The 27885-nt window shown below is 38.0% G+C and overlaps 1 pseudogene across 1 annotated transcript; it reads right to left on the bottom strand.

Annotated features, from left to right (window-relative positions):
- Window positions 1-10239: 10239 nt before the first annotated feature.
- Window positions 10240-12815, bottom strand: LOC149259803 (SNW/SKI-interacting protein A pseudogene; annotated as a pseudogene). Its single transcript, XR_016257904.1, has 2 exons — window positions 12606-12815; window positions 10240-12492 (listed from the first exon to the last, which is right to left on the bottom strand). The product of XR_016257904.1 is annotated as an SNW/SKI-interacting protein A pseudogene (transcript).
- Window positions 12816-27885: the final 15070 nt, after the last annotated feature.

Raw genomic sequence — 27885 nt, 5'->3', positions numbered from 1 at the left:
GAGACTATGCCCGATGTGGAAGAACCTATGGATCCTATTGATCCCCCTCCATAAGAGCCTTCCTCATCTAGGAAGAGGCCCTCATGGCTTAGGGGGACTCTTGAAGATGTCGAGAGACATATTACACCCAGAGGGACTTTCCGTGAAAGTAAGAAGTCGACCAAGTATCAGGGATACTTGACCATTATGAGCACCATCATTCAAAATGAGCCTTCATCGTTCGAAGAAGTCGTAAAGCATCAAGTATGGAAGGATGCTATGAATGAGGAATACGAGTCCATCATGAAGAATGATGTCTGGGATGTGGTCCTCAAACCCCAAGACAAAACAGTGGTCGCCTCGAAGTGGCTTTACAAAATCAAGCATGGAGCTGATGGGAATATTGAAAATTACAAGGCTCGCTTTGTTGCTCGAGGCTTATTTCAAAAGGAAGGTGTGGATTATGATGAGATATTTGCACTTGTTTCCCGATACACCACCATTCGCTCAATCATAGCCCTTGCCGCTTCGCAAGGATGGAACCTAGATCAGATGGATGTCAAGACCGCATTCTTGCATGGTTCGATTAAAGAAATCTATGTGGAACAACCCGAGGGGTTTGAGATTCATAACCGGAATCTCACGTATGCAAGTTGAAAAAATCTCTCTATGGGCTGAAGCAAGCACCTCGAGCTTGGTATGAGAGGATCGATAGCTATTTGATGAAGTTGGGATTCACTAGGAGTAAAGCCAATCCAAACCTTTACTTTAAGGTTGAAGATGATAAGCCTCTCATACTGGTGTTGTATGTTGACGGCCTCTTTCTGACATGTGCAGACCCTCTCATTCACAAATGTAAGAGGGAGTTGGCTTCTGAATTTGAGATGAAGGACCTAAGACTGATGCACTATTTCCTAGGGCTGGAGGTCTAGCAAAAGCCAGGAGAAATTTTCCTATCTCAAGGAAAATGCGTGGTGAATACATTGGAGAGATTTGGTATGGTACACTGCAAGCCCGTGACTACCTCGATGGAGCTTAACTTCAAGAAGTTATGCAGTAGCGTTGTCGGACTTGTTTTGGGAAATGATTCTAAGTTTCGTCAGCTCATAGGAGCATTGATGTTCTTAGTGAACTCCCGTCCAGATATATGTTTTGCAATCAACACGTTGAGCCAATATATGGTTGAGCCTCATCACTCACATTGGATTGGTGCCCAAAATCTACTGAGATATCTTCAAGACACAATCACTCATGGACTAAGATACACTGTCGGAGATATGAGGCTACATGGTTATTCTGATGCTAATTGGGCAGGTAGTGTGGTGGACTGAAAGAGCACTTCCGGGTGTTGTTTATCTTTGGCTTCTGCTTCGATTCCCTGGATGAGCAGGAAGCAGAAGTCGTTGGCTTTGAACACCACTGAGGTCGAGCACATTACTGCGAGTATGGCCTCATGTGAAGCTGTCTGGTTGCAGAAGCTCTTTAGTGAGTTGTTTGGTCATACGTTGGATACTACCGCAGTCCTCTGCAACAACCAGAGTGGGATTCATTTATCAGAGAATCCTATATTTCATGATCGCTCTAAGCGCATCGATATCACGTGCCACTTTATCCGGGATATGGTACAACTTGAACGACTAGGAGTCGTGGAGAGACCCTCTTATGAGGGTCCTGTATGATGCATACATTGAACACTAGGAGCTCCAAGGGGCTTGAGGTACTTCTTGAAGCAACGAGCGACCATAGGATGACTCACCCTCCCGTAGTGGTGTGTTATGTACAGGGTGAATGATTCAGCCTTCCTTCTCCTGCCGAGACATCCTACCCATGCAGCCTGGGACTCACTGGAAGTACCTTTCATCTGGCCAATGAGTAGGGAAATGAGGATAGGGACCATAGTAGTACCGATGAACGCATCGTGTATCTACTGTACTCCCTATGCTAGGATGACATTGATCTGGGATAAATTGGAACTGACTTCGGGTCAGTGAGAGTGATATAACTCACTCTCTTTTGGAACTGACTTCCGGTCAGTAAGAGTGGTATGAGACACTCTTTATTTGGAACTAATTTCGAATCAATAAGAGTGATATGACACACTCTTTTCATTGGGACTGACTGCAGGTCAGTAGAGGATGGTATGATACATTCTCAATCATTTCTTCTTCTTCATAGTTCAACAGAGCAAAGCCGAGCAGGTCAGGCTAGTGCATTTGATGGCAAATAATACCAACAGAAAGATGGATTAACAAATGGAGTTCTCCCTAGTTGAGAGGGAGTGTTAAAGTTGGCAATTAGGGCCAAACTCCATGTAGGTCACCTCATTCATGAGAGCTGATATTTTTCTTGGATTCCTCTCATCAAGAGGTGTAGGATTGATCTAACGATCATCCGATTTCGACATGTATTCATGGAGATATGAATTTATTTGTATTTCTTAACAATTTGTCAAGGTCAGCGAACAAGTAAAATAGTGCTTTACACCCCCAGCTTATCCTCAACGTGGCATATAAGAAGAAGAGACCTTAAGGCACTATCAAACTCGTCTCATCATCTCATTCCTCTCTCTCCTAGTCTCTTGGGTATGCGTAGGAGGAGCATCTCTCTCTCACGTGGGAAGAATGAGGACATAGTGAGGAGCAACAGCGTTGACTTGGTTTGACTGAGGTGCTGGAGAGTTCTGTTGACCAGCGTGAGGGTACCCTTGACTACGAATTATTGTGGGGAGCCTCTACCATGCAAGTCGCAGTTCAAATCAGCGATCGTTAAACCTCTGTTTGACCATGATTTTGACCAGCATTACCTAGTTAGGGTTGACTACAAATTTGTTGAAGCATTGATTGTTGTTTGACCACATTTTGTTGATTGTTTTGGGCTAGCACATTATTGTTGTTGTAGGCCAAGTTCTCTTAGGTTGACTTGAGGTCATTTGGGAGTTGTTTGACTAGCTTTGACCTTGTTGATTAGTATTGTACTGTTGTTGTTGTAAAATCTATCTCTCTATGTGCTGAATTATTGAAGAATATAGAAGAATTGATCAAAGGGTTTCACCGCATTAGGGTTTGTCCCTAGCTAGTGCCACATATTGCATAAACATACCATAAATTAACATCATTGTATTTATATTGGCCACCACATGCATGTGTTACTTGGAGTATCAGCTTAACTCTAGCTATGAGCATTTCTTCAATTTGTGTAAGGCATGCTAAGACAAGTAGTTGGTGACCAGGATCCATGTTGTTCCACAATGAGCGGCGATGGTTTTTGTTTCAAAAATGCATCTAGAGCAATAATGCTTGTTAGAGATGCAAAGATGGATTCCAGGTTATGATTCAAGACAAATGGAACATGAATTTGTTGGTGGGAGCTTATCAATCCTTGCACGGGTTCATGATGTGCATGGGTAATGTGGGTGTTGTTAAAAGCATGCTCTAGCGAGTTGGTGGCATGATGGATAGTGTGGGTGTTTCTCTCAATGCTTTGTTCATCAGCAAGATGGTTGGTTGATTGTAAAGGAGGGTTGATTTGGAAGTAGGAAGTGGTAGCCACACCTTGGTTGAGGGCAAAATGTGAAGTAGCGGCATATGGCAAAAAGGGGGAGGGTTGGGAAATTTTGTTTTTTTTCATTGGGATCTTCTAGAGTTTTTATTGGCATGATAAATTTCACGTCAAGTGCATTTATTCATTCTTTATTTGCAGCGTAATATCTTCGGGTGTGTTCATCATTAGATGTAGTGGCAAAGGAAAAAACGAGAATGTTATGGGAAATGAAAGGAAGAATAGCATTGAATAACAATTAATAAATAACAAGTGAAGAACAAAATATTTTTAGGTTACATTATCACATGAATAAAATGAGGTGTTAAGTTGATTTACATATAGAAAGGGAATTTAAACATTTTGATAGTACCCATGAAGAAACATTTGCGTATATTGCACCAACATATGTAAACAAATGCATTTGTTGGACTCATCAAGTTCCATAATTTGTTATAAGAAGGAAAATGTAACCTATGTTCAAAAGTGTATTTACACATTGGAATATTACATATGGTCAAAGAGCCATATGAAGACTATATATTGAGAATCTCCAAAGTACTTAGTGACTTGTCCAAAGTACTTTGGAGACAGTCTCCTTGATTCCATCTGGGTCTAAAGATAGTAAGTGGAAGTCTTTTGCACTATTGTCAAGTATGGTAAATGTTTCATCTTCGAAAGCAATTGATGAAAGCAGCGCTCCTATTTGATCTTGTATGTCGAGTATGGTAGATGTTGTATCTTGAAAAGCAATAGTTGAAAGCAATTATTCTATGTGATCTTGTATGTCAATTTTAAGTATCTATAATAACAATCAATTACATCAACACTGTATTTTAGACTGTCATGTGTTTACATTACTGGGAATAAGTTATTATTTAGGACATTGATATCCAAGTGTGTAGATATTTTTAGGGCAGGAAAGATAATAAAAATTGTCCATCCATATTTTTTATTGGTGCCTTCACCTGAAAGGGTGTGCATCTCTTAGATGCATCAATTTTTTTTGTCAAGTGGTCTAAGTTCATCAGAGATTACAACAAGCTTGACCTGTGGCTTCAGAAACCACGACCCAAGGGCACATAAGCCATCAAAATCACCCGGGGATCACACCCAGCGTAAGCCACATGACTAGAATTTTGCCCACAGAGTTTCAAACCGGTGACCTTGACATCACGGAGTGACTTAACAGTACACCCCATCAATGTCTATTCTACACCCAGTGGACTTAGAAGCATTAATGTTAGAAAGCTCAACAAATGTTACTTTTTTGCTAGTCAAGCAGAGGATTATACATTAAATATATAACTTGATAGTATACAATAAATAAAATTATTCATAGTATACAGTGAATAAGATTATTTTAATTTTAATATATTTTATAATAGCAATTAACATTAATATAAAATTATTCCTCAAATTAGTTTTACATTTTTAAAAGGGAATCTCTCTCTATTGATATGCTTATTAATAGAAGCACAAGGAATAGTGTCTCCCTCCTACACTCCTCATCTAGGTAACTTGGTAGATCTTACAATGCATTTTTTACCTTTTTTTTTTCTTTCCTTCTTCATGAAAATCTAAAAGATGGTGGTTTCTCAATAGCTCAAAATGGAGCATCTATTATGGAACTCAAATTTTGGCCAAAGTCATCTCGGTCCCGTCTCTTCTAGAAATGATACGTGATAGAAGAATCATGCAACAACAATTGTTGATGTTCTAGAAGTAATGCTCCCCTATGATATTGAAAGATTATATCAGGCTCATTCCAAAATAAAAAAATTAGTTTGAAAGGGTACATCTTCTAAAGGCAAAAACTTCTAATGTCATCACTCATATCTATTTTTAAATGGATATATCTACAAACTTGTATATCAATGTCCTAAAGAACAACCATTTAAACCCTTTATTTACGGCAGATACTATCTTTCACATAATTAAACTCTATAGGATGTACTCCAAGTACATCACAATGAAGGTGTCAAAAATTAAGGCCAGTAAACTACAGAGAGACATATCAATATCTATGACAAAAAAAGGAAAAGAAACTGAAGCAAAATTATTGAAATCGAAATGAAATTTCAAAATACTAGATCCAACATGAGACATAAATCCATTGATAATTCAACCAAAATTAGATTGCTCAGCCACATTACGTTACCTGTATAATTTTTTTGTGTCCACTAGTCCTCTATATTCAAGTTTTCATAAAATAAGATGAGACAACTTCTAGATTTCAAATCAAGATATGTTCAACAACTGAATTTCACACTTCTCATAAATCAAGCTCTCTAATTTTTTTAAGTCCTTTCATCTTCTATATTTAAACTTCAACGGTCTATGAGTTGAGACAACTTCAAGATTTCAAATTGAGAGATGTTAAACAATTGAACTGCACATTTCCTATCACTGTTCATAGACCATATCCACTCAAAATATCGTTTCTTGTTGTCATGGCAGAAGTAGGAGATCGATGTGGTGGTTGGCTGAAAACAACGAAGTATATCAATCGAAAATTATAGAAAATTATAAGATGTTGGTGAGCACTAAAATACACTTGCTTCATTTTTAGCAATATTTTCAACGCTTAGTTTTAGTCCTCCCTGTGAGAATTTTTGTTGAAGTATTAGGATGGTTTTATTTAAATTTGAAGATTTATTGTTCTCATCGATCACCACTTTTTCACAAAGTTTACTCTAAATATGCATCAATAACACAACTTTCAAGCACTCGTTTTCCCTCTTTCTTTCTTTCGTTCTTCTGTTATTCGTTTCTATCAAGTGATATCACAGCCTTGTATTGACTCTAATCCTACTCTTTGAAAAATTCCACTTCCACGTATGGGCTCACACCAAGTGCTTCAACTGTGCCTAAGTTTATTACGCTTCAACATATGGGCTGGCACCAAGTGCTTCCACTATAAGTAGGTAAATTTACTCCAAGCTTCTTGATTTTCCTTCTGTACAAAAAGTTTGTGACCAGATCATCCCCTTTTTCTCTGTTACAAAAACTCCAAGTTTGCCTTCTTGCCCACCACAATGGCTCTAATGTTGTCCCTGACACAATTTTGCTCAGTCAATCCTACAATTATCACAGTTCAGCCTAAGCATCAACCAATCCGCATTTTTCTACAAGTACACCTGCAAACTTATTATATGCTGGCCCCATTTCTTGTTATACATGGAGGTTATTTTCTTGTTGTACATCATCTCTAATTTCTTTTGGCCAAACCTATTGTCCCTCAAAATCAACCCTATCTTTTATCATTGACCAAATTGCCAGAAATATTCTTCAGGTTGGCCCACTTTCTTCTATAAGCCCATTTTACTGTAAAATATAATAGCTTTGTTAAATTTCTTAACCAAATGACTTCATATATCGAAAAAACCAAACAAGCTATCAAGCAACACAATTTTATCATTTAGGAACCCCATCTTATCAACTAGCTTCTTGCATGAGAATTGTGTGACCACTGTGACTAAACACAGTTATTCCATGCTGTTAAAATTGGCAGCTAGGGCCAAACTCCATGTAGGTCATCTTATTTATGGCAGCTAATATTTTTCTTGGATTCCTCTAATAGCAGTCTTGAAGGTGCCCTAATCCGCAATCTTGAAGGAGACTAGGAGGCAGTCAAGGGAGGTCCTATATGCTGCCTACAGAAGCGCTAAACACCATCAAAAAGAAGTCCTATTCACCATTAAGAAAGCCCTAAATCCGCAGTAATATAGAGGCCTGAAACCGCAGTCAAATGAAGGGTTAGCTACAGCAAGAGGAAGCCCTTGCTGCAGCAAGGAAAGGCCTAATCAGCAAGGTCATTTGAGGACTGTTTCAAGGGTCCGAGTTGCTGATTGGAAGGCCGAGGCCCTGATCTTGAAGGCCAAGATTAGAACTTGCTGGAGGGTGGACAGTCCTTACATTAGGCTTGAATCTGCTCTAAAAAAGCAGCATGGAGGGCAGCATCTGACTGGAGGAGAACCGCAGAAAGGGAAAGCAATTCTGGGCCAGTTTGATGAGCTGTTAGGGACTGTGATTGGTGCCCTAACCAGTCCCAGAATTGCAGCAGTGTAGCAAGAAGTCTAGAGCACTTTTAAGAGATGCTTTGAGCATTCGGTTGGCGATGCTTTGAAGACATTTTCTTCAGTGTTGCTATGTGCTAGGCCACGGACCATAGCACCATAGCAAGGGTTACCTTGGGGCTGCTGTCTTAGGACTGTTTCAGAGATTGATCAGATTAGCCATTCATCACAGTCAAGGGAGTTTTGGCCTGCAACCAGAACTGCTGGAGCAGCTAGCAATTTGAAGAATGCTACATCAGGATATGCTTCAGCACTTTTGATGATTGAAGACTGTCATAATGACGTACCTTCTTCCGCTGTCATAAAATCTCAGATTTATGTATTTGTACTATCTCTCTCTCTGCTGAACTATTGAAGATTATAAGAAGAATTGATAAAGGGTTCCCCACATTGGGGTTTGTCCCTGGCTGGTGCCACATCTTGTGTCCTCTTGTCTTGGCTTGTCTTCTACTGTTTATGTTTATGTTCTATCTGCACTTTACTATCATGTTGATGTGATTGCTAATCTGAATATTGTCATTGGGCCAATATGAAAAATTGAGGTAAATTGCTCTAAGCATAGAACATACCTAACATAACACATGCAAAACTTATGCATGATGTGATGATGTTCCAGCAGATGATTAACAGAGAGAAGTTAGATGTGTGAAATTTAGCCTAGAAGCCTATTTTCAAACCCAAACAAATCTAACAGGCCAAAATAATATATGATTCCATCAGTTAAATTGGATGATCAGTCCATACGAAATTGAAGAAATTGGTTTCTGGAATTCCTGATGTTCAAGCCCAACACAATGGAGTATGTCCTGGATGTGCTAGTGGAAAGAAGAGAAGGGGTCCATTTCCCTCTAGTGAGAACAAGACAAAAATACAAAAGACATCCTCCATCTCAGTCATTACGAGATATGCGGTCTGATGCCCGTACATTGGTGGTCATCTCTACTACATTACCTTCATTGATGATATTTTAAAGAAGACATGGATATATTACATGAAGCATAAGGATGAGGCCTTCGATTTGTTCAAGAATTTCAAGGCCTTGGTCGAAAATCAAACTGGAAAAAAAATTAAGATCTTCAGTTCTGACATTGGTGGAGAGTACATTTCCAATGAATTCATATTTTTTTGCAAGAACGCATCACGAAAGAGACGATTGTGCCCTATAATCTCAAACAAAATGGAGTAGCCGAAAGGAAGAACGGGTCTATTGTAGAAGTTGTCCATGCCATGCTCCATGATCAAATGTTGCTGAAGTTCCTTTGGGGGAAGCAACTAAAGCAGTTGTATATGTTCAAAACAGGTACCCCATCAATCATTGGACAACAAGACTCCCGAGAAGTATTCACAGGTTTATTCAAGTTGACCCTCACACCCTTGAAGAAGCTGTGAAAGAACAAGTTGGAAGGATGCTATGATGTGTGATCCTTGTCTTTGGTAAGTCAGGTATCTCACCCAAACATATGATGCAATGTGTTCTACCACATGACTCTTGAGGGTTATTGTTTGGAAGATCAAGAAGCAATAGGATGGATGAGATATTGTATCATGCCTATTGCTCAACATAGGGTGGAACATATTCGCTCCCCTATGAGATGACTTAGGTTGAGAGTGTCCCATAGTGTGGAAGATGTTCGCTCCCCTATGAGATGACTTAGGGTGAGAGTGTCCCATAGGACCTTTCTCATTGTCCAACGAAATTTTACAAGTAGGCATCAGTCTCTCTTTCAGCCCACGGGAAAAATGGAACATGTAAACAATAGCTAGTTACTCAGCCATTTCTATATATTCTGAGATATCTTTAAAAGCCAGCAAACCAGATCTCAGTTGGGGAATTAGCTGATTATGTAACTCAAATGTATAGCTGGGGGAAAATGTACAATATTTTGATTCTGTTGAGATTAAATTCATTTTTCTGTTGAGATTAAATTCCAAAATGAACCAGTTTCTTATTCAACATCTTAGTATCACTGAAATACAAGCAAATAAGTTCAGCAGTTATGAGGCAATAACAGTAAGATTAAAATTCTCTCCTTTTACACACCTACACAAATAATTGTGACCAAGAAGATAATTGATTTTGTCTTCTACTGATATGGGATCAAAAAACTAATATCATTAGAATTGGGCAGTACAAGTATGTCAAATGAAAACTGCTCCTCCTACTACAGTGTTTAACCAATTCTTAATCACCAGCACGCATACTCAATTTATTTGCATCTAGCAAGAATGAACCCACAAGCATAATGCTGGCCTAAATGACAAAACTGGGATTCCATATATGTATAGAGAGCAACTTTGCATACTTTGTAACATTTCAACAAAGTTTCAAGACAGATAATTTTCTGCTAAAGCCCCCATAATATGTTAAGACGCACTAGACAATCTTAAATTTATTGTTCTGATGACATATTGCCAGCTCATTAGCCTACCTATGATATAAATACTTCTCCTGAGTTAAAATTTATACAATTTTAAGCAAATATATAATAAATACAGTAATTTAACCATTAAAAGCATATCTACCAAAACAAATTTGCATCCAACCAATAATAAGGATAACGATTTGGAAATCTTTGAACTAAAATGCACCAAACTGAAATCGTGGCTTTTTTAAAAACACTTTGGAAATTAAAGTGGGCAGTAATACACTCAACCCTTTTGCAGTTTTAGTCATTACATAAAACAAAAATTACAACAATAGGACTGTTTTAAAATTACAAATTTTAAGAGAATACTATTGTATGGACTGTTTTAAAATTACAAATTTTAAGAGAATACTATTGCATGCATGACACAACTAAATGCATTGTGACATGCTTTGCCCTGGATTTCATGGCTAAGTACATACCCATGAAACTTGAAAGAGTTGTGGCAACAAGTCGTTTCTGTAACTAAAGAGAAGAATTTATAATTTGGTTGTTCACATTCATATCAAGTATAAAATCACCCAATAAAATTTCTCTCGAGGCATTAGCAACGACCAACCTCTCACAAAAGAAGCGCTTACCAGTTTTTGGCAATAGTCAAATTTAGCGCCCTCTCTCAAAGTCAACACGAGTCCTACTGGAGCCTCCTTCATAACTTTCCTTCATTGCAGACCCAGCACTTGCCTTCATGGTTCCTCCACCTCCAATCTTGTCCATTGCTTTCTTCCCTTTCTTCACTTCCGTCAAGAACTGATCCAAACCAAATGGATCAGCTTCTTCTGCATCCTTTTCAAACTCAACAGGTCTGTCCCTAGGTCCACCCCTTTCAGTAGCACCAGCAAATCCTTTATCAGCTCTGAAACGGTCAGTCTTAAGCACCTTATCAAGCTGTTCATCTGCCCCTCCGTACATTTCATTATCTGCATCTTTCTTGGGTCTATAAAGAGTGGACAGTGTGTTATGAGCAGTAAATAGACCTTTATCATAAATATTGTACTGATCATCAGTTGCAAATCCGGACTCCATGCCCTTCTCCTGGTTGAATAGTCTCTGATCGTAGGCAACTTCACCTGTACCTGCAGTGGTATTGGCCATTCCGAGCGCAATTTTCTCACTAACATCACGGTCTCTGTCTCTGGTAATCTTGCTTTTCTTCCCAACGTGCCCTTCTTTAGCCTCCAACCTTCTTTCCCTTTCTCTCTCCCTTCTCCTCTCATCGCGAAGCGCTTCACGCTTAAGCCGTTCCTCTCTTTCCTCTTTATTCTCTCTTATGTTCTCCTTGGGGGCATCACGATCAGACTCCGTCTTCCTTTCACTGCCACCAGCAAAGGGCGTGACAGTTGCCCTTTCAGGTACTCCAATGGCGACCTTATCACCACCAGCAGCACCGGCTCCGGCACCTGCACCTGCACCTGCTCCACTTCTCTCCATCCTAGCTCGTTGAGCCAGAGCACGCAGTTCCTGTTCTTTCTTCTCCTTCTCCTTGAGCATCAACTCCTTCTGGATCTTGGATCTCATCTCAACGGCCTCTCTGGCCTTCTGTTCAGCTACATACAACGCCTCTGAAAGCTTCGCAAAGTTGTCATTAATCTGGACCTCCTGTAGCCCTCTTCCATCAGCCGCAAGACGCTTGTCGAGCGGAATTGTATAACCTTTGGGATTCTTCCAATTGGAGATGCAAGGTGGGATTTTCCAGTCTTGCTGATCCTTGACAGTCACAGGCCTCGGAGGTGAATGCATAACAGGAACAGGGGGTGATCCGGAAGCTTTTGGTACCCTCTTATGTTTGAACTTGGGAGGCTCAAGAGGATCCTTGGGCATCTCAACCATCCTAATAATCCTTTCTTTCGCACCGGAATTAAAAGCCACTGATTGCTGTGAAGGCGTGTATTTGATATGGGTTGCTTCAGAGGACTGCTGGGGGACATTCTTCGGCTGTGCGGCACTGAGACGAACATTTACAATCTTTTCCAGGGCTGCCTTTGTTCTTAGGGTTGTTTCGTTTATCTCCTTATCCTCCTCCTCTTCGTCCATCTTCTGGATCCCACCAACCTCGTCACCCAGCTTAGGCACAAGATCCCTATGTTGAGAATACACAACCTTGGATGCATTCTCGTTCTGCTTAACAATGGCGTCGAAGGCTATATTGCCCTGCGCATCGACGCTCACGGGCAGAATCTTGGTGTCTTTCCTTTCTTCCTTGCGCCCCATGTCCAGTGGATATTGGGCAATGTGAATCTCTGGGAAGGCGCCCCCATCGCCGAAGTCTTCGATCTTGCGAGGGACAAATCCTGCCCGCTTCCCGTAAGGGGGTATTTGCTTAACCTTTACGACCGAATTGGGCTGGTGTTGATCTACCCGATCCCTGAACCATGGATCCGAAGCAAAATCATACTGTGGTCCGTTGTTTACCTTGGGAGCTGGAAGGCTCCCAAGTAGTGATCCTGCCATCTTCGAAGACGGACTAAGCGCTGAACACAGAAGAACAGATAATACAATTGAAACCTAGTCCAAAAAGAGCTTCAAAATGAAACCTGGCGCTTCTGCAGAGAGTATAATTTGAGGGTTTTCTTTATATTTTTACCCGTGGAATGAAGAATCGGCGCGCCGTTTGAAGAATTTCAAATTCTCTTCGAAGCTCTGCAGTTGAACATCGGAGAGCAGCACCAAACCCTGATCGAAAAAATGAAACCCTCTCTGCGGTAAGCTGTCAAAATACTTATACGGGACCATGCAGGTTACAATGTGAATTTGTTGGTCGGCAGCCGGCTCGTTGAAATTTAAATAAATCCTTCAAAGATTTATCCCATCGATTTTCTCCCCTTGTGTTTTCGGCGGTGAGTCAGTCTAGTGGTGGTGCGTAAAATAATTTGGCATAATGAAATTATCTCATGAGTTTATTGAGGTTCAAGTCTCCCCATTACCTAGATTTGTAATGGAAAAATATTGGAAAATAAAATACCTTTTCTAAAATAACATTAAAATTAAGGCAAGGAATTGGGTATCTCTTCTAGTTTCATTAAGATCCCTTCATGTTGTTTAATTGATTTGATATTATTATTTGAACCCTATTTTTCATTTTGAGTTTTAAGTTGTTTATACGGTGTAATGTTTTGTGAAGCTAGATTTAATCAATATTTTTTTAATGAAAAATTGTTTTTATTTGGTTAAGAATTTGTCTTTTTTTTAATGTAAAGAAATAGATTAATTACTGAAGATTCAAAATATCTTGCAAGAGTGAAATTACTAGCAAGTAATTATAAGTGGTATAGTTTTTCTTTAATAATAATAATGAGTCAACCTATATTAGCCTGGTAGATAACAGTTAGTGATGGTTATCCTCCTTGTTGGTTTTATAATTGAGTTATGATAGATTTTCTCACTCTTTAAAAATAAAAATAAAAATAAGTAATATGTTACACTTGCTTTATACATTATGGAATCTAACCTTTGATTACATGTTGTTCTTTATAAGTAACATTATCCATGAGTGCTCGTGTACTACATGTTGAATTGCATGTTGTTCGTACATTCCCATAGAATGGAAGAACTTGAAATTCCTTTGCATTATAGAGTCGTTGTCCATAGACTTTATGAAGAGGTGAAAGTCAAAATTAGGACCTCAACAGGTATTTTAAAATGTTTTAGAAGTGACATTGGAGTCAAGCAAGGTTGCCCTTTATACCCTACTATTTTTGGTTTATATATTGATAAACTAGAAGAGTGATTGAATCCGCAAGGTGGAGATGGTGTTTAGTTGGGGGAGTTTGTGATAAAGCTTATTTTATATGCTGATGATATTGTGTTGATTTCTAAATCGACCCATGGATTGCAAATGCACCTATATGCCCTTGAGCATTTTTGTAGAGCAGTGGGGATGCAAGTCAATACTAGCAAGACCAAAATAATGATTTTCTCTAATAAAAGGAAGTAAAGTCAGCATACTTTCTTCTTTGAAGGCAACATTCTTGAAGAAATAAATGAGTACAAGTACCTCGGGATTGATTTCAACAACAAACTTAATTGGGAGGACTGCAGAAAGAAGAGAATTTTAGGAGGGTGGAAAGCATTATATGCTCTTCAAAACAGATGTAGAGAGGCAGAGTTATGGGATTGGAAAACGATTAAAGTGCTTTTTGGACTCTTAGTTTGTCTAGTGATACTATATGGGTGTGAATTGTGGGCTAGCAGCACCCCCGTCTCAAAATGGAAACAAATTGAGAAAATCCAAAACGTTTGATCATGAGCAAGTTCAAAATAAAAAGTTTGGTACCTTATGAGATAATGTTGAGTGAAACAGGAGCAACTCCCATCGAAGCAATTGCTATGGTGCGACTCATAAGATATCTAAAAAGAATTGAGCAAATGGGAGTAGGTAGATGGCCTAATGTTATCTTCAATGAAGGCATGAGTGAAAGAAAGAAAACATGGATGAAACAAAACTACACATGGATGCAAAAATGGAATATCTACCTCAATGCCTGTCCCACAAATAGCAAGGAGCTAAATAATTTTGTTATGGAGAAGTTTCGTAAAAGGGTATGGGGAAAAGAGTTGGGTAGAAAGAAGAAGTACTACATTGAGGAATTCAACCCTACGTGTGATCTACAACAAAAAGAGTTCATTGGAGCTAGCATTTTGTGGAGGGAAAAGGTTCTTATTGCTCAATTAAGGACCAACTTGCATCAACTTCGATGTGAAACAGGATGGTGGAAAAGACCTAAAGAAACTTGGGAAGAACGGGTGTGTACATTTTGCACGTCTGGGGTAGTGGAATCGGAAAAACATTTCATTTTGGAATGTGATGCATTCAAATACATCAAAGAAAATTATGGGAATATGTTAGCATTGGTTTCTTACAATTGTCTTTTTAGAGAGGGAATTGGAAGGTTGGGCCAGCTCATCATCAATTTGAATAAGAAAAGGATTGGATTGAAAAAGGCGAAAAACAGGAAACTAATGGTCTCATAGACTATTTTTAGTCTCATGGACCTTAAAATATTATTTCATTTCATTTCTCCTCTAATTTAGTATATAGTCATTTTTAGTTGTTTAAATAAATTTTATTAATCAAATCCCTGGGTGGGGTGATGAGGACAATAGTTGTCACTAAATTAGTATATGGTCATCGTCTCGTCCCCAAATATAGAATTCCTCCTTGTGAATATGTAGATAAGGGCACAACATATGATGGATGGCAAAGCCATTAATCTTCAGCATGGGAGTGTGTCAACGAGTTTTCAATGATTTTTGGGTCTATATCTAGAATTGGTATTAAAAAAATACATGTACAGTGAATAGAAGAAGAATAAGGTTGAAGGCGAGAGCATTAATTTTATTCCATTGTATAATTTTTTGGCATTTTCTTACAAAATCCATAAATTACAATCTTTCTACTTAGTCTATTAAGAGGTGGTTAGAAAGAAGAGAAAGGGGAGAGATCCTCATAATTAAAAATGGAAGAAGGAAGTGAGCCACTATCATACAGTCTTAGTGGGTTTCTCCTTCTTAACACATAATATTCAATGTGAAGGTACTATATATCCAATATCCATGTTAGAGGCGCCATTTAGAGGTAGTGAGGAACCAAGTTGAGTTGTTATGATAGAATTAGGAAAAATAATGTAAGTCCTTGACTTAATAGTGGATAAAGAGATGGGAAAACTAAACCTAAACATAGGGCATTCAAAAAGTAGAGACTCATAGTATGCCAAGATAGTAGACCTGTATTGGCATATTAAATAAATCAAGGCATCAAATTTAGGAGGGTAATATAACATCACAAATTTGGAAAAGCTAGAACAAACGGAGGTCAAACACAATACATTTATCACTATAAGCATTGTTCATGATGATTTGGACAATACAGAAGAATAGAAGTCTAGGAAATACCAAGAGTTGGATATTTCTAAGGAAGGTAGAGAAACTAGAACCCAATCCAATTGTAACACCTTCAGGTTAAAAGTTCGTGTAATAAAGTTAATAAAGGTAAAATAAGGCCAAGGTCATGGGACATGTATTCCAAGCTAAATGTTGGGCAAATTATCCTAGTGGGCATCACTTGTTGTCTATTATGGCTAAGGGAAATTGGCAAAGGCTTTGAAAAGGCAAAAAGGCATTATTGGCCTTTTATTTACAAAAATAAAGGAAAATGGGAGAAAAGGAAGGTTAAGAGTCACAGATTTGCACGAGATGAAAATTGAAGGAAAAATAATGGAAAATGAAGAAATTAGAGGCATCAATAATAAAAAGACACCAGAGCATCAGTTTGGGGCCATTTTGTCAGTGGATTTTTGGAATTGGTTCCAGATAGGAGAAGAGCACCAAGAGGAGAAGGAAAGCAAGCCATCAAAGGAAGGAAAAGGAAAGCAAAGGAAGGACAAGGAAGGAAAAGGAAAGAGAAGATCAAGCAAGGAAAGGTTGGATCGAGTGGCTTCAACGAGAACACTTGCAACTAACAGGTTCCATGTATGATTTCCCAATTGGTTTTGGCATGCATGGTATATTCATGTGTGTATTTGTTTCATTTGTTGTCATTGGCGTGGGTTTTGTTGGGTTTTGACAATGGTTTTAGGCTTTCCTTGCCATTTCCAGATAGCCATGATGTGATGGGATTCATTCTTGGTTGAGATTTGGATTTTCGAAAGGTTTTTGGATTTGGGTGAGGTGGTCTCAGGAAAATCCCAAGGGTTGGGGGTGGATATGGTTTTCTTCGGGAAGCCCTCAATGGGTGGGTGGAAACAGGAAAATTCCTCAAGGGATGGTGAAGGAATTTTGAGGCATCCAAGCTCGGTTTGGTTTTGTGATCTTGGGACTGGTTTAGGTGAGATCACGGTAGTATGATGGTGGAGGTGGTTAACATATGGATTCCCTTGGTTGTTTATGGATTGATTATCCCATGAGATCCCACATTCATGCTTGGAATATGGCACAAGGGTGATTGACTGAAAGAAAGTTTTGGTTCAACCCAATCTATGGTCGCGTGGTAAGTGGAAATCCTTGACTTGGTTGGCTTTTGCATATGGTTAATAAGAGCTAAGTTCCTCTTGTCTTTATGAGTAAATGTAGTTATTATTATGTGGCTTTAATGGTTGTTCTATCATTGTTAATTCTCTGGTTATTTACTGGTTATAAGCATGGTTTTATGACATTCTTAAGTATGGATTTTATCACCTTTTAATTGATGGATGATTGGTTAATGAATGCACGACCTAATTGGTATTATTACATCTATTATGAGAGGGCATTATTCCTTCTTGGTAAACCTCAGATAAGTTTCAGATCTCTATGTTCATATATGCATTCATGACCTGTAGGTTGCATGTTCTTAATGTGTTTGACAGAATGACTATCATGGTTAAACCAGGCTAGGTCAAGTCCTTAAGTAAGTTTTGTGTTAGAGGCTTTGTCTCTGTGTTATTTATCATTTCTAGAAGTTTAATAAAGTTTTGGGCAAGGATCTCGATCCTAACCCTGAAAAATTGGCTTAAATCTTAAGGTCGTTGGCACAGGACTGCCTGAAAAATACTACAGTCGCTTGGAGGCCTTATCATGGGAGCGATTATGGGTCTATCTCTCTGAAAAATAAATTTATCTCAGGGGTTGGACACCTAGAATGGTTGGTTAGTTCTTGGGGGTCCTGTAGCACCTAAGGGAAGTCAGTAAGGTCTTGTTATGTCGGCTCCATTTCCTTAAGGTCATCTAGGAGGTTGAGTCATGTCATAGTAGCCCCTCAGCTCATGTTTACCCTAGGCAAGTCGGTGAAAGTGGGTAGATATGAGAGGAGGTGTGTTACAGAGTGGTATTAGAGCATGGTTCAAATACTTGGACCTGATGGGCTAGGTGCATGTCGTTATTCATGCATTGTCATGTTTATGGTTGTCATGTAGGTGGTTATGCATGCATTGTCATGTTTATGGTTGTCATGCATGTGGTTATGCATGCATTGTCATGGTTATGGTTGTCATGCATGAGGTCATGGTATGCAGTTGGTATTGTCATGCATGATGTTGATATATTGATATGATTATGATTATACATGTACATGCTAATGTGGATTGATTTTGCAGATGAGATAAGCCTCCCCTGAGCATCATTGAGGTATGATTTTGATTATGGTATATATTTGGTTATCTAACATGGTACACTTGCAGGAAGAAGAGAATCAAAGATAACAAGAAAAATGGTAAAACTATAGTTCACGTGACTCTCCCTACAAATTAGTTAGGAAACAAGGAGATGGGTATTCTCCTGATATAGCAGATACATTGAGGAGTTTGAGGGCAAAGATAAAAAGTTGCAAAGCAGACAATGGTAGGTTAATTGAGCCTCATGAAAGACTTGCAAGGGCTCATGAAAAGCAAGCAAAGGTTAATGCAGTCATCCTTCAGAGTTTGTTAGACTTGTAGAAACATGGACAATTGAGGATTAGTCAAGAGGAGGAAGAGAAGACTAATGGAGCCTATAGTAGCATGTCTCGATTAGGATACAAGTTAGATAGAGGGGACACAGTTAGAGGTGGCAGTTCATTGGACACACCTGATAGGGAGACTGATATGTATGGGTATCACTTTAGTTCCTCATCCAGGAGACATCATCATCAGTGTCATCATCTTTATAGGAGGAGTAAGTACTTGCCTGAGGAATTCAAGAAATTCAAGTAGCCTACATTTGATGGAGAGATGAAGAAGTCAGAAGATGCAAAGGCATGGTTGCTTGGGATGAAGAAATTCTTCATATTGCATAACTACTCAAAGAACATGAAAGCCAAAATAGCCACCTTTAGTCTTAAAGAGAAAGCAAATATCTAGTGGGAAGATGTGAAGAATTTCATAAGCATTCAAGAGGAAGGGTTGATTTTGGATGAGTTCGAGTGACTCTTCAAGAAGAAGTACATGTCTGAGAGATATTATGATGACAGAGCTAAGGAGTTTTATGAGTTAAAGATGGGTTCTATAACGGATGTTGAGTATACTAGCAGGTTCTTAGAGTTGTTGAGGTATGTGCCTTACCTCAAGGATGAGAAAGCGAAGATTCAAAGGTTCATTGATGGGTTGCCAACAACATATAGAGACTGGATTGAGTTTGATGAGCCATGGTCGTTGGAGGAATCCATCAGGAAATTGAAGCATTGTTATGAGCAGTCAAAGCGTAAAGTTGAACCTAAGCATGAATTGAAGGGGAATGAGAAAGTTAAAGGGAAGTGGCCATCGAAGTGGGGAAGACCTCAGGATGCAGGTGAGAAATAAAATGTTGTTCCTTACAAGAAGTTTAATGCAATTGAGAAGGGACATGGGTCACAACTTGGAGAGCAGCATAATAGAGGTGATGGTAGGGGACCATTGCAGTGTTGGATATGTGGCAAAGATCATCACAAGAAGGATTGTCCATTGTACTAGGGTGGCAAGCCTCAGTTCTACAATGCTCAGGGGGCACAGACAATTGGGGATGTTTGCCATAACATTGCTCAAAGTTATGCAGCTATGGACAACAAGCAGGTGGATCACCAGGCATCCATTATTGAGATGGAAGGTAAACTCTGTGGTCAAGTTGTTACTATTTTGATTGACCCTGGATATAATTATAGTTATGTTAACCCCGACCTGGTGGATAAGTCTGGTTTGAGAAAAGAAGTGCATGCAGAGTCTTGGTTGGTGCAGTTGGCTATAGGTACTAAGAAGAGAGTTCATCACTAGTTAAGAGCTTGTGCATTTGAATTGAATGATATGCCTACATCAGCGCATCTGAATGTACTTCCATTAGGGTCATATAGTATGCTTTTGGGTATGGATTGGTTATACCTCCACAGGACCAAAGTATATTGCTATGAAAAGGCTATTGAGTGCTTGGATGATAATGGGGAAAAGAAAATCTTGTAGGGAAAGAAGAAGCCTACATTAGTGAGGATGATTACAGCTATGCAAGCTAAGCATAGTTACAGAAAGGGGTGTGTACTATTTGCAGTCCATATTTTTAATGACATGGGTAAGGATGTTGAGGATGTGTTGTACTACTCAACAACCCCCTCATTAAGGTTAATAGTAGAACTAATAAATAATGGGGACCCTTTTAATTTAAGATAAAATCCCTTAGTTTTAATAAAATAAGATAATATTAGTTTTTGTCACCAAAAAACCTAACTAAATGAGAAATCTCCCTTATCAGAGTTTTCATATCGGAGCTTAGGCCCATAAGACATATTCATAAATTAGCTACCCATAGGATTTTGTTTAAAATATATTATCGGAAGAACTTTATTGAAATATTTTAAAGATTGTAACTTTTCCCATGGGATAGGTTGCGATAAATCCTTCCCCGATTAAAGTTTTCAAATATTTTAAGTCTAAAAGTAATAAAGCACTTCTTTGCGAATATAATATTAAAAACTTGACCCCACAGTATTGCCACGTAGCATTATCAGAGCTTTCAATATAAACATCACTCTAAATACTCTAAATACTCTGATATCACAATCCCCCGATCCTCCAATATCTTGATCCCCTGATCCTTTGATATCTCTTTTCGCCCATCCTCCGATATATGACATCGTCGATACTTCGATATCCTCATATCGTCGATACTCAGATATCCTCATATCGTCGATACTCCGATATCCTCATATCATTGATCTACAATATTCCCAATCCTTTGATCTCCGATAAACTTCCCCTATCCATATCAGAACTTCCAATCGACTGTCACTCTTTTCAACCCCTAATATCAAATCTCTAGTACAAGACTTCTAATATCCCCTCCTGCTTATATTTTTTAGCTGTTACATTTTAATAATAAAAGCCTATCGGAAAGTAAGAATATCGCATGTTTCAAAGAAACAACCATAATATTTCTCCGATATAATCCTCCGATATGCTGACATGTACAAAAGCCCATGTGAACCCACATTTTATTATTTAATGGCCAAATGTAACGAATTTATGATTTCAACCATTTCATTAGTGTTGCTCGATATCACTAGAATTTTGATCACAAAGACATAAATTTATATGAAATTGGTTATTCGCTCTAAGGAATTCTTCAGATAAGGAAGTCTCTGCTTATTCCCGTGTTTTCCTTTGCAGGCCAATCCCGATAAGCAAAGCTCAGTAGAAACGTCTAGGGAAACTAAACCAAGGAAGAAACTCGTTGTTCAATAACAGCTAGTCGCTTCTCCACCTGAAGCTACCGAAATTCCTGTATTATTCTTAGATACAACCTGCACTCCCGATGCTGGAAGCTCTTCTTGGGAAACCATTTATAAACTATTTGAATATGAATAACCCAAGGTGACAGAGAAAACATCCACAACCGAGGATTCTGCCCTCGTTTTTGAAACTACTAATAGCGGCGTTGCCACTTCATTCCTACATAGGATTGCAACCCAGCCTAACATCATGCCATATACATATATGGTTAAATGGGTTATCAACCATATGAATTTTGCAGAAAGGAATTTCATGACTAAGAGGAACACAGTTATTGGGTCATTTACCAACAATGATTTGAGCAAGATGTATAAGCTACTGCCGCCCCAGAAAAAATATGACAAGCAATTTTTAGAGAAATTCATGAAAGAAAATGAGGATCAGTCAGAGGTCATCAAAGGATGGAGAAGGGATCCCAACAAACACAAGCGTGAGGATAAGGGTATGTATGTTATTGCTTCCCTTGTTAGGCCATTCTGTTAAATAGCTATTATGATGTGTAGGATCTATGGTTACCCTAATACCCAGAAATTCTCAGACCAGTGGGTACCCCTAATTGATGTTGCCTCAGATGGATATATTATGGATTGGGGAACTATATTGTTTGATACTATAGGCACCCAAATCTTGAATTATAGGAAAAAGCGCACTTTTTCTGAGAACATTGTTCCCCCTTTCTATATGAGTGCATATATAATGGATGTTATATGTTTCACCTCCAATTTTACATCTATGGGATGGAAATGGACCATAGAAGGCCCTGTGCATGTCCATATCTATCATAACATACTCTGGGAATCCAAATACCAACCTCATCTCTATAAAAATTTCCATGGAGTTATGTTGCCCATCCACCAAAGTGTCTTTAATGAGAGGGCTCCTAGACTTTCACCTGAAGCCAACAATGATTTATTATCAATTGGAAGATGGTTTGGAGAAGAATCCTTCACTTATATCCGGATCTTTGGCAGTCTTGCAAACCCTCATGTGTTGCCCCTTTATGTTCCCGATAAACTCCTAGCCCGAGAGATAGCCTACCAAATTGTAGGGAATGGCCTTTCAAAAGTTATGAAAGATGATAAAAAGACAATGTGGCCTACCTTTCCTATTCAATGTGGTGTTTATGCTCTTGACAATTTCAGGCATGCTAATCTTGAGATTGAAGAAATTCAATGTTTAAATTTCCCAACTATTCCCAATAGACAATATGATCCTAATGATATGTTTATGCTCTTGACAATTTCAGGCATGCTAATCTTGAGATTGAAGAAATTCAATGTTTAAATTTCCCAACTATTCCCAATAGACAATATGATCCTAATGATACTGCCAAGAATGTCACTATACAAGCGAAACTTAGGCAATTCATGAACGAGCCAGACAAGTTTGATTATTTATTTGAATCAGTTTCTATCTATTCAGAGGTTGAGAAACTCGCAGCAACATAGTTAGTTCATGAGGAATTGATTCAGTTTAAACAGTACAAGAATAAAAAGATAGCTCACTTGCCTATGGATATGTTAAAGCTCCATCAACAAAATACAGAGCAGGATAAAGTCTCGGCTAGTATAACACAGATCCCTAATGTATATCAGATAAAAGAGGCTAGTACTTCCTCTTCTTCTCGGGTAGAAGAAAATCTAATAGACAAAAAATTAGATGAAATATGGGAGCAATTCACCAAAGAAACAGATCCTAAAAGTCTAAGGACTGCATTGCAGATGAAGATTACACAGACCTCTAAAGTTATAGGGAAGACCTCGCTTACTATTGAGGCTTTCGATAAAGCTCTGGACACTAATGATTTAGAAGTCATCTCGGTATTCCCGATCTCTGAGGTCGTTTTGAAAATTGAAGAAATTCCTCCTCTTGATGTCTTTTGTAGTCTAAAACATAAAGTTGTGGTTAGCAAAAAAAAAAGAATTGAACAAACTCAGACCTTAGTCCCGGTAATGCTTCCTTTGAAGTAATTTGGAAAGATGCTCAAGCTATTCATGCTGAGGATCTTAGAAGGCTTTCGCAATTTGCAAGAGCATATGCTAGTGTTACTATTAATAAATCCTTTGAAGTACAACAACTCCTAAGGGAGAAAGATGAAATGATTATACAGCTAGAACAAGGTTTTGAGAATGAAAACAAGTAATTGCTCAACAGTGGCAAGCACAACTTGCAGAACTACAAAAGAACTTCAATGAATTAAATATTCAACATGAATTTGATCTAAAAAGCAGGGATACTCAATTCCAGGAACTTCAACAAAAGATTGAGCAATTAAAAGAGAATCATGAGATAGATTAATTTAAGTAGGAAGAAGGAGAACTAAACAATCTCCTTTCTCAACAAAAAGTTGTTTTCTATCATAAATTAGCCACTATCCATGACTTATGTCAATCAAGCAATTCATTAGTGAATCAATTGTCCGATTTGAGGACATACTATAGGGAAGTTGAGGAGAAGATTTCAGATTATATAGACTAGAAAGATAGTACTGAGGGGAGATCAACTAATCTCCCTAAAATTGAAGAATCACATAAAGATATTGTTTTCCAAGAGTGGGAAATAAAACTCAAGCATGCAGAAATGGAAATCTTCAGTGCCAAGGATATTTCAAACAATCTCACTGAATCAATCAGTGACAGTTTATTATAGGCCAACCTGATTTCAGACTACCCTGAGGATACTTTTCCCAATGTGAAATTGTTAACTAAAACATGGTAGGAATCATCGAAGAAGAAGGCTGAGAAAATCAAGAATCTGTTAAAGGTTGACTTGGAATGCCATTGGCATTTCTTAGTTAAACCTCATAGTCAATGGCTAATGCTGAGGTGTCTCTCCAACATGACCACCCATCTGCTTCCAGCACTCAGCGATGCGATATTCACTACATGGATGCACATACAACCTCATCATCCACCTGAATTAAAGCCAATGACAGATATATGTGAACTTTGACAGCGTATGGGAGAGCAGCCTTCATCTCAGCCATAGTCAAGTTGTTACAACTAAAATCTATTATTGTCTTTTTACTTTATTTCAAGTGTGGTTTGTTGAAACCACTCCAATCTTTTATGGTACTTTACTATATTTGTATTTTCACTAGAAACTATAAATCCCCTTCATTGATATGAAGAAGGGGTTCTAAATTTTGGTAAGAAATATTTTAGTTTACACTACTATAACTTGAAGTGATCTTAATAGAAAGCAGAACTATTATTGTTTCACTTATGAGCAGAGTCAACATATATCAGGTACTACTATCTGTGTATTAGTATTGTGTTTATGAGATTGAATGGTTATTTTAATTGTGTTTATCATATATGTTTTTGCAAGCAATTAAGCATTTATCACTATTGATGTGTTTGATTGAAATCTTTTAAGTATATGCATGAACAACGATATCTTATATGTGCAATGAGTTTCATCAACTAATTTAATTAAATTAGTTATCTTCATTCATTTTAACCTTGATGATCTATATTGTCATGTTAAATGTGAGATCTTTCTAAAGTCACATATATAGAGAAAGCTTTCTCGGGATAGATATTTTAAGTCTATTTATTCTTATTTCTTAGTTTCATTTACATCATTAGCCCCACACTTATATATCTCATCCATTTTTTATATCTTTTATTAAGGGAAATTGGTCCCATAATCCCAGTCAGAGCCACCATTCCAAACGGAAAAGGAGTTGCCTTAAGTTCCCGACCGGGTGGTTTTCCCCGATGTTGAGGCAAAGAATTTCGAGCCTTCAACATTTTTGGCACTAGAAGGAGGGCCTTTAGACTATGAATGGAAAGAAGATCCACTCTTAAATTAAAAGGTCATTCTAAGAGTCAGTCTCCCTCAAAATCACCACCAACTTCTAGATCACATTCCAAATCTCCTAACCCAAGATCTGAAGTTGTTCAAACAACCACCAAAACTCCTAGCACACTTCCAAAGTCAATTGGCCAAACTTCTTCTCAAATACCTACAGAGCCCCCTGAAGTTCAGACTTTGATTCAAAAATTGGAAGAAATTTCTATTTCTAGAGAAAAATATGTCCAAATTGATATATCAGAAGGAAGTGTTTCTTCATCCTTGCATTCTTTTGGTGTATTAACTAGATCCCAGAGTGAAAAACTTGGATTTAAACCTTTTTAATTCCCATTACCCACTCATTGGAGAAAGAAAAGTACCCCAGAAACTCACTCTTCTGCTAGCGAGATTACATCATCATCTCCCCCTCTTACTCCTTCTCTTGGTCCTGCTTCTTCCTCTACCTCTTTACCTTCTTCCTATCAACCTCTCATCCCATCCACTCACATTCCTCAACCACAATCATCTGGTGCAACTATAATCAATAGCACTACAGGAGAAGTATCTTCAACTACCCAATCTTCATCAACCTCAACATCTTCTACAACTTCCTTTGTTCCTAATATTCCCATAATGGAAAATAGACCATGGAACAATCCTGGGGAAGTATAGATGGCTCCACCATTACACCCTCTTCCCAAACACCCAAAGAGGTGGCTTCCTAAGTTTAATCCTGATGATGGCCTCCCTACAGAGGAACATCTTCACAATTTCATGTTAGCCATCAATCTGAATGGAGTCACAGAAGAAGATTGTGTTGTTAGATTTTTTCCCTACACATTTGAAGGATCTGTAGGATCCTGGTATTTTTCTCTTCCTGTTGGATCAATAACAAATTGGGATATGTTCAAAGAGAATTTTTTGTTAAAATTTGGTGATGACCGAACAACTGCCACTTTGATTAATGACTTATCAAATCTTAAGGCCAATCCAAATGAAAAAATTAAAGATTTTAATTCTAGATTCAACAAATTGTTGAATAAAATCCCAGATACTTCTATACCAGGGACTGATATACAAATTTCTGCTCTTCCTTCAAACATTGCTATGTTCATAGATAGAGCCAATAAAACAATATTGCTTGATAACATGAAAGAAGCTCTATCTGTGGAAAAGAGAATCCTTTCTCTTGAGAAGAAAATTGCTCTTGATGAAAGAAAGAAAACCAAAAAAGTTACTTTCAAGGATGAATCCAAGAAGAAATCCCCCAAAGATCCTTTTGACTTGGAAGGATTACAAAAGGTTCTGAAGACAATGTCTAATGAAATGGTAGAGATTAAAAAGCAAGTAGTTGAATCCTCTAAAAATCCCTTTTGGCCTTTCAAAAGGAATCAACCATCACAGTCACAACCACTTGCCATTATATCAAATGTTGAATATGACCAAGATGATGAAGAGGAAGAATCAACCTTATCTGTTGAAGAATCCCAAGAAGAAGAATTAGCAGAAGCTCATGGTTTATGGGATTTCATCCTAACCACTTTAGAAAATGAAGAAGAAGAAGAGGCCCTACCAGTGAGTACTAGAAGTAAAGGACTTGTTGATCCATCTCCAACAAATCAAAAACAAAAGTCCCCTGCTCCTCCTACTAAGGACAAAGGTGTAATTAAGAAGTCTTCTACTCCTTCTTCAGATTCTCTTCCAACTACTTCTAAATATCCTTCTTCATCTAACACTTTGATAATCTCTACGTGGAAGACATGAAAAAGTTCAAAGCCAACATTTCCCTTTATGAGGTTAGTAAATTAAAACAACAACATAATCTTTTACTTAAAGAATTGAATGCAGTTCTTGCATCTCCATTGCCTACTATTGTCACTGCAAAGGCCTCAAAAGGGAAAGGAAAACCTCCTAATGTCTCTTCAAATAAAATTGACCCATCAAATGCCATTTTGATTGGAGATAGATCAAATTCCCATACTCCTCCCTTTTTATTGACTTTTGAGATTTTTAACAAGAATGTTCATAACAATTTAGTGGATTATGGTGCATTGTCAAATGTCATGCCTTATGCGGTGTGTCTTAAATTAAATATTTCACTGCAGAAATCTGTTGTTTAGATTGTTAAATTAGATCGCACAAAAGTCAAAGTTTTGGGAGAAATGAATTATGTTTTAATAAAATTATATTCCAATTCAAAGGTTTGTCAAATAATAGATATATTAGTTGTAGACATTCCTGAATTCTATGGTCTTATTCTAAGTAGAGACTGGTCTGAAAAACTACATGGTTACTTGGCAACTGATTGGTCACACATGTGGCTTCCCTACAATGGAAAGCCCAATCAAATTCATGTCGATAGGAAAAACACATGAAATATTCAATTACTGATTTTGATGAGGATAACGAACCAATAATATTTACAAACAATATTCTTGGAAGTTACTCTTTTGAATCTTTCTTTGGAAATTTTCAAGCACAAGAATCTCCCTTTTTAGTTGACTATGTTTCATCTCAAATTGAAATTTTTTCCCAAACAAACTCATCTAAGTGTATTAATATTGTATAAAACCTTGTAAATAAACATGATAGTTTATTTTTGACTCTTTATTTTGATGGATCCAAATCTAAAGAAGGCGCGGGAGTTGGTTGCATCTTAGTTAACCCTTATGGAGAAAAAACTATGAAGACTTGCATATTGGAATTCGATTGTACCAATAATGTTGCTGAATATGAAGCATTGGTACATGGCTTACAGAAATCCATTAGTATTGATATCCAATACCTTAAAGTGTTGGGGGCTCAGAGATTGTTATCAAACAAGTTAGAAACAACATCCTTTCTGTTTCTAGTCACCTTAAACAT

Source organism: Pinus tabuliformis, chromosome 6, assembly GCF_031772625.1.
Source record: "Pinus tabuliformis cultivar Carrire ecotype Pingquan chromosome 6, CPIR1, whole genome shotgun sequence".
Classification (NCBI taxonomy): domain Eukaryota; kingdom Viridiplantae; phylum Streptophyta; class Pinopsida; order Pinales; family Pinaceae; genus Pinus; species Pinus tabuliformis.
The sequence above is the reverse complement of the archived record's forward strand: the minus strand, read 5'-3'. Positions and strand labels throughout refer to the sequence as shown.